Below are 8,776 nucleotides of genomic sequence, written 5' to 3'. Positions count from 1 at the left end.
TCTCTACCATGAAGATCATGGTGCTACTTTGAAGCACAAGTGTGGAAAAAGGATAGTAGCATTGCCCCTTCTCTCTTTTTCTCGTTTTTTGTTTGGCCTGTTTTTTTTTACACGGGACAATGCTCTAATAATGATCATCACACTCCTATCTATTTACAACTCAAGGATTACGAATTGATACTTATAACAAAATATGACTCTATATGAATGCCTCCGGTGGTGTACTAGGATGTGCAATGATTCAAGAGTGACATGTATGAAAAATTATGAACGGTGGCTTTACCAAAAATACGAGGTCAACTACATGATCATGCAAAGCAATATGACAATGATGAAGTGTGTCATAGTAAACGGAATAGTGGAAGTTTCATGGCAATATATCTCGGAATGGCTATCGAAATGCCATAATAGGTAGGTATGGTGGTTGTTTTGAGGAAAGTAAATGGTGAGTTTATGGTACCGGCGAAAGTTGTGCGGCACAAGAGAGCATTTACTCACATCTATAACAAGTTTCCCGTTCATGTGTTGTCGACTGCCAAAAGAATTGAATGGTCACCAATCGTCACTCATGTGAATGATGCTTTACTTGTACTCCCTCCGTCTGGAAATACTTGCCATCAAACTGAATAAAAGGGGATGTATGTAGACATATTTTAGTTCGAGATACATCTCCTTTTATTCATTTTGATGACAAGTATTTTTGGACGGAGGGAGTATATATGCCACTCCACATGGACCATTGTCGTTCTATTCATTTTAACGTTTTGGTAGCACTAACTTAGTACACTTTATACATGGTGATGAGATGATCAAATTCAGCAGAGAATGAGCGGAGAATTACATTACATAGACGTCACAGCATGTGCATGGGAATGAGAGACATCCGGAATAGCCAGGAGAGAAATATCTTTAGGTTGGTTAGTGAACAAGGGCGATGCTTGACCATTAAGCTAAATTCTATCTTTCGCTTTCAACATTTAACCATCATTACAGCCTGCCTTTGGAGCTGTAGTCGCCCTGCAGCTCCCTCTTATCCCCCCGGACCGACGGTCAACTTCATCTACCCCGAGCCTATCTGCTTCTCCTTGACAAGTGTGCATACTGGCGGCGGTCATGGCGGCTAGCTGGCACGTCGGCATCTTCTTCACAAAGGTAGTCCGCACTGCTACGTCTCATTGCTTGTCATAGCCAGAAGTATGTTGAACTTGTGCTGATTCTCTTCCATGCCCTCAAGAACCTCTCGTTTGTGAGATTTGCTGCAATCCAACCTCTTGTCTCATTGTGATGCAGGAGGAGAGCACATGGAGTTCTTCGAGGAGGACAGGCTTAATCGTAGCGCAGGTATCAGAATCTATTTTGTTAAGATTAACAATTATTTTGATCTCATTCTGATGTGAAGTGCTTTGGACGTGGTTTGGTTTTTGCAGGAATTATTAGCATATGGAGCAATGGTATCTTGTGTGTCCATGTTCTATGCAAATATGCAGAATGGAATAATAGATATTCTCTTGATAGATCAAAGGTTTTAGTTAGGAAGGCATGTATACTCCATGCGGGTGCAAAACATAAACATCTGTCTAGAATCCTTGTCTGAAGCCATATCTTTAATGGTAAGCGCCCCCACTCCCTTCCCTGTTGTCGCCTTCAAAGTTAGTTTATAAATTTGAGACACTTATTTTGGGATGGACATGAGTATCATTTACTCACATCTATAACAAGTTTCCCGTTCATGTGTTGTCGACTGCCAAATGAATTGAATGGTCACCGATGGTCACTCATGTGAATGATGCTTTCCTTGTACTCCCTCCGTCCGGAAATACTTGTCATCAAAATGAATAAAAGGGGATGTATGTAGACATATTTTAGTTCGAGATACATCTCCTTTTATCCACTTTGATCGCAAGTATTTTTGAACGGAGGGAGTATATATGCGACTCCACATGGACCATTGTCGTTCTATTCATTTTAGCATTTTGGTAGCACTAACTTAGTACACTAGATACATGGTGATGAGATGATCAAACTCAGCAGAGAATGAGAGGAGAATTACATGACATAGATGTCACAGCATGTGCGTGGGAATGAGAGACATCCGGAATAGCCAGGAGAGAAATATCTTTTGGTTGGTTAGTGGCCAAGGGCGATGCTTGACCATTAAGCTAAATTGTATCTTTCGCTTTCAGCATTTATCCATCGCTAAAGCCTGCCTTTGGAGCTGTAGTTGCCCTGCAGCTCCCTCTTATCCCCTTGGACCGACGGTCAGCTTCATCTACCACGAGCCTATCCGCTTCTCCTTGACAAGTGTGCATACTGGTGGTGGTCATGGCGGCTAGCTGGCACGTCGGCATCTTCTTCACAAAGGTAGTCTCCACTGCTACGTCTCATTGCTTGTCATATCCAGAAGTATGTTGAACTTGTGTTGATTCTCTTCCGTGCCCTCAAGAACCTATCTTTTGTGAGATTTGCTGCAATCCAACCTCTTGTCTCATTGTGATGCAGGAGGAGAGCACACGGAGTTCTTCGAGGAGGATAGGCTTAATCATAGAGCAGGTATCAGATTCTATTTTGTTAAGATTTACAATTATTTTGATCTCATTCTGATGTGAAGTGCTTTTGACGTGCTTTGGTTTTTGCAGGAATTATTAGCATATGGAGCAATGGTATCTTGTGTGTCCATGTTCTGTGCAAATATGCAGAATAGAATAATAGATATTCTCTTGAATATTATCTTGATAGATCAAAGGTTTTAGTTAGGAAGGTATGTATACTCCATGCGGGTGCAAAACATAAACACCTGTCTAGAGTCCTTGTCTGAAGCCATATCTTTAATGGTAAGCGCCCCCACTCCCTTCCCTGGTGTCCCCTTCAAAGTTAGTATAAATTTGAGACACTTATTTTGGGATGGAGGGAGCAGCATTTACTCACATCTATAACAAGTTTCTTGTTCATGTGTTGTCGACTGCCAAAAGAATTGAATGGTCACCAATCATCACCCATGTGAATGATGCTTTCCTTGTACTCCCTCCGTCCGGAAATACTTGTCATCAAAATGAATAAAAGGGGATGTATGTAGACACATTTTAGTTCAAGATACATCTCTTTTTATCCATTTTGATGACAAGTATTTTCGGACGGAGGGAGTATATATGTCACTCCACATGGACCATTGTCATTCTATTCATTTTAAAGTTTTGGTAGCACTAACTTAGTACACTGGACACGTGGTGATGAGATGATCAAATTCAGCAAAGAATGAGTGGACAATTACATTACATAGATGTCACAGCATGTGCGTGGGAATGAGAGACATCCGGAATAGCCAGGAGAGAAATATCTTTAGGTTGGTCAGTGACCAAGGGCGATGCTTGACCATTAAGCTAAATTGTATCTTTCGCTTTCAACATTAAATCACCGTTACAGCCTGCCTTTGGAACTGTAGTCGCCCTGCAGGTCCCTCTTATCCCCTCGGACCGACGGTCAGCTTCATCTACCGCGAGCCTATCCGCTTCTCCCAAGTGTGCATACCGGCGGCGGTCATGGTGGCTAGTTGGCACGTCGGCATCTTCTTCACAAAGGTAGTCCGCACTGCTATGTCTCATTGCTTGTCATAGCTAGAAGTATGTTGAACTTGTGTTGATTCTCTTCCGTGCCCTCAAGAACCTCTCTTTTGTGAGATTTGCTGCAATCCAACCTCTTGTCTCATTGTGATGCAGGAGGAGAGCACACGGAGTTCTTCGAGGAGGATAGGCTTAATCGGAGAGCAGGTATCAGGTTCTGTTTTGTTAACATTAACAATTATTTTGATCTCATTCTGATGGGAAGTGCTTTGGACGTGCTTTGGTTTTTGCAGGAATTATTAGCATATGAAGCAATGGTATCTTGTGTGTCCATGTTCTGTGCAAATATGCGGAATAGAATAATAGATATTCTCTTGAATATTATCTTGATAGATCAAAGGTTTTAGTTAGGAAGGCATGTATACTCCATGCGGGTGCAAAACATAAACACCTGTCTAGAGTCTTTGTCTAAAGCCATTTCTTTAATGGTAAGCGCCCCCACTCCCTTCCCTGCTCCCTTCAAAGTTTGTATAAATTTGAGACACTTATTTTGGGATGGAGGGAGTAGCATTTACTCACATCTATAACAAGTTTCCCATTCATGTGCTGTCGACTGCCAAAAGAATTGAATCGTCACCAATTGTCACTCATGTGAATGATGCTTTGCTTGTACTCCCTCCGTCCGGAAATACTTGTCATCAAAATGAATAAAAGGGGATGTATGTAGACATATTTTAGTTCGAGATACATATCTTTTTATCCATTTTGATGACAAGTATTTTCGGACGGATGGAGTATATATGCCACTCCACATGGACCATTGCCGTTCTATTCATTTTTAACGTTTTGGTAGCACTAACTTAGTACACTTTATACATGGTGATGAGATGATCAAATTCAGCAGAGAATGAGAGGAGAATTACATTACATAGATGTCACAACATGTGCGTGGGAATGAGAGACATCCGGAATAGCCAGGAGAGAAATATCTTTAGGTTGGTCAGTGACCAAGGGCGATGCTTGACCATTAAGCTAAATTGTATCTTTCGCTTTCAACATTTAACCACCGTTACAGCCTGCCTTTGGAGCTGTAGTCGCCATGCAGCTCCCTCTTATCCCCTCGGACCGACGATCAGCTTCATCTACCACGAGCCTATCCGCTTCTCCTTGACAAGTGTGCATACTGGCGGCGGTCATGGCGGCTAGCTGGCACGTCAGCATCTTCTTCATAAAGGTAGTCCGCACATCATTGCTTGTCATAGCCAGAAGTATGTTGAACTTGTGCTGATTCTCTTCCGTGCCCTCAAGAACCTCTCTTTTGTGAGATTTGCTGCAATCCAACCCCTTGTCTCATTGTGATGCAGGAGGAGAGCACACCGAGTTCTTCGAGGAGGATAGGCTTAATCGTAGAGCAGGCATCAGATTCTATTTTGTTAAGATTAACAATTATCTTGATCTCATTCTGATGTGAAGTGCTTTGGACGTGCTTTGGTTTTTGCACGAATTATTAACATATGGAGCAATGGTATCTTGTGTGTCCATGTTCTATGCAAATATGCAGAATAGAGTAATAGATATTCTCTTGAATATTATCTTGATAGATAAAAGGTTCTAGTTAGGAAGGCATGTATACTCCATGCGGGTGCAAAACATAAACACCTATCTAGAGTCCTTGTCTGAAGCCATATCTTTAATGGTAAGCGCCCCCACTCCCTTCCCTGATGTCCCCTTCAAAGTTAGTATAAATTTGAGACACTTATTTTGGGACGGAGGGAGTAGCATTTACTCACATCTATAACAAGTTTCCCGTTCATGTGTTGCCGACTGCCAAAAGAATTGAATGGTCACCAATTGTCACTCATGTGAATGATGCTTTCCTTGTACTCCCTCCGTCCGAAAATACAATAAAAGGGGATGTATGTAGACATATTTTAGTTCGAGATACATCTCTTTTTATCCATTTTGATGAGAAGTATTTTCGGACGAAGGGAGTATATATGCCACTCCACATGGAGGCAGGAGCGCCGAGACGGACAAGGAGGCCATGGCACAGCGGCGCCAACGCTTCCCGCAGGACGTCGCCAATGAGAACGCCTTGTGGGCAGAGAGGAGGGCAGCCTGGCGCGCGGAACAGGCGGACAGGCGCCGGCGGAAGGCACTGGCGATATCGCAGTGCGATCTAGGACCGGCGTCGTTCTTCGACGAAGACGATGAACAGTGGGTGGACGTGTTTCTGTCGACGTCGGATGACACCACCGAGGAGGAGGAGGACGGCTCGGAGTAGTTTCTAGGTTTATTTGCATCGTAGTTTATCTATTTTAATTTGTATCGGACTACGTTCTAGGTTTAGTTGCATCGTAGTTTATCTATTTTAATTTGTATCGGACTAGTTTGTTTGCTTGAACTATGCTATCTAGTTTGTTTGAACGTTCATATGTGTCCAAATATCGTTCGTATGTGTGCGCGCGTCAATTTTTTGCAGCGCCTGCTGGAGCGGCTCGCGCGCGCTTTTTTTTGCGGCAGCCGCTGGAGCCAGCGGACTAAAAGGCGCTATTTCAGCGCTGCAAACGGTTTTTAGCGTGCGCGGGAATTGCGCGGCTGTTGGAGATGCTCTTATGTATACCGCAAGGGGTATCTAAGATTCATTTTTCTTACATCAAACCTGCGAGGCATCTTACCGGATTCATCTCAAGGCAATGCGATTGTGATCGATGAATTGGCTATTGCATACTGCCTGCATGCACATTGTGCCTAGGAAGCCAATCATGGTGGCAAGGTAACTGCTTGTTGCACATTGTGTGCCCATCTCAATTGCATATTCACTGGGATGCTCCCAGGAAGCTAGCTCATCGTGCGAGAGCTCAAGGGCTACCAATGCAAGGTCCACAAAGCGGCAATGTCAAGAGACTCAAGTGTCCCCCTCAGCCGCATCCCCGGCAGGAAGATGGTGGTCGCAAAGTGTTGTTCGAGTGATGGCAGCGCTCCAGCGGCTGAGACGAGTGTGGTAGTAGAAATCATTAGTATGGTGAGACAAGGGTTCCATGGCTAGGATAGGAATTGGTTCTGCTGCTGTGTCTCTTGGAGAGTTCACCTGGCTTAAATCGTCGCACCGGTATTGCCATTGTCTCTTTCCCTGTAGTCATGATAGTCAAAATTAATCTTGCTTCACGGTACCCTGCTCTGTTCTCTCATATTCTCCGACCCTCGGCTTCTGTTGCCAGGGTCCTAAGCTTGCCGGATCTGTGCCTCGACCTCGCTCCACGCCTCACTCATGGTGCTGACCTTGAACTGGGCTACCTACGCAACTTCCTGGCTTCCGTTTCCTTGAATTTGCAGGAACCTGACTGACGAACAGGACGATCTGATGGCAAGCCTCTGACTTGCAATTCGGCATACAAGGCTATGTGGGTGGGAGAGCCTGTCGATCACTTGGCAATGGCCATCTGGAAGAACTACGCACCCAACAAATGTAGAATTTTCCTCTGGCCGGCAAACAAGAATCGTCTCTTCACCAACGAACGGCGTTTTCGCAGAGGCATCGCAACGTCTCCGACTTGCCTCTCTGCCCAGGGACGGAGTCTGTAAACCACCTGCTTCTGCACTGCGCGGAGCTCAATACTCTGTGGGGAGAACTCTCCTCTCTCACTCCAGGTATACCCGCAGATCTTTGGGATCTTTGGGCCAACGACATGCAGAATAAAGTTCTCTCTACAATAATCATCGCCATCCTTTGGAACATTTGGAAAAGAAGGAATGCAAAAGTCTTCAGGGACGACACTCGACCGGTTCACCTAATCGCTCGTTCTGCCGCTGATGATGTTCTGCTTTGGTCTAACAGATATAATAATGAGCAAGCGTGTGGTTTGCTGCGCGACTGGGGTACCATGTTGTTTCACCTGTCTATGAGATTGTAAACTAAGCCGGATACCTCTGCTCCTCCTCCCCTTCCTGTTTCTCTGCTGTAAATATTCTCTGGTTATTAATGAAAAGGTTCAGGCCGGCGTAAGCCCGCCGTAGCACCGTCAAAAAAATTAATGTTTGCACGATTGGTGGGTTGTTACCCCTCCTCTCTCGTTCCTTAATTAATCTTCCTGGTGAAGATATGACCCGCTCTCTGATGCATTTTTTGTCGTAGTAGCTGATATCATGGCGCCTGTTCATTCCAAGTCAACGTTACAGAACCCACACACGTACACACCCAAAAGAAACCAGAAAGAAGGTGCCACAGCACAAACTCCATAATAAAGGCCCTCAACAAAAGGAAGAAAATTACAAGCACACCCCTAGAGGATCTTGTGCAAAGAAGACCATCGCCGCCGGAGAAGAGAGGGATGGGATGTCTTCAAGTGGTGAAACTACATGCAAAGATCGCTACTTTTTGGGCCGATTAGACGGTCAACTGCAAGAGGCAGATCCGATGGGTTTTGAGTGTGACTCATCGGCCGGGGACCTCACCATGTCCGTTGGACCACTATCTCCGTGGTGAAGCTACATGTAGTCTGTGATGTCAAGAGATATCACATAAATGTGCTTAGCAAGCCAACCCCACTATGTTTAAGTGTATATGTTTAGGGTTCAGGGTTTTGAGTGGTTGACATCCTGGCTGCCCGCAAAATGCCTATAAGTGTGGGGCCTTTACCTTATATTGCATTTTGTAGAGTTCGTCTTCCTATTTGGGCTCGGGGAAGCGGTGGATATGTGGATGCCATTAATGAGAGGGTGGTTATCGGTCATGTTGCCCCACTTGCCCGTGATTAATCAGAACGGGTAGGTACTTCTATGGGCGGTGCGATACTTCAAACCAGGCCGTGGCGCAAGGAAGATGACGTTGAAATTTTCCTCCCAGCCTAGTGGTTGGGTATGGAACAAGATGCATACCGGGGCGCCTCCCCGACCTTCAAAATGGAGGCTAAGAGGTCATTTATGGAGCAAGAACCATAAATTATGCCGATCGGCACCCATGTATGGTGGCTCTGTTTGAATGATAGTTTACTTAAAATCATCATATTAACAGTTATTATGGTGATCGGGGCCATATAGGACTCTGCTAGAGTTTGTGTTAGCCCATATAAGAGATGAGCAAAGCTCACTCGAGTGGGAGCATCCAAGTTGAGCTCTTCCAGGACATAAATTAGGATTCATATTTATATTGTCCTCTTTTTACTAGCCTATCTATTATAAGTTTCAGTTCATGTGCATTCGAGGCAAAATAATTAGAT

Source organism: Triticum dicoccoides, chromosome 5B, assembly GCF_002162155.2.
Source record: "Triticum dicoccoides isolate Atlit2015 ecotype Zavitan chromosome 5B, WEW_v2.0, whole genome shotgun sequence".
Taxonomy (NCBI): domain Eukaryota; kingdom Viridiplantae; phylum Streptophyta; class Magnoliopsida; order Poales; family Poaceae; genus Triticum; species Triticum dicoccoides.
Note: the sequence above shows the minus strand (reverse complement) of the source record.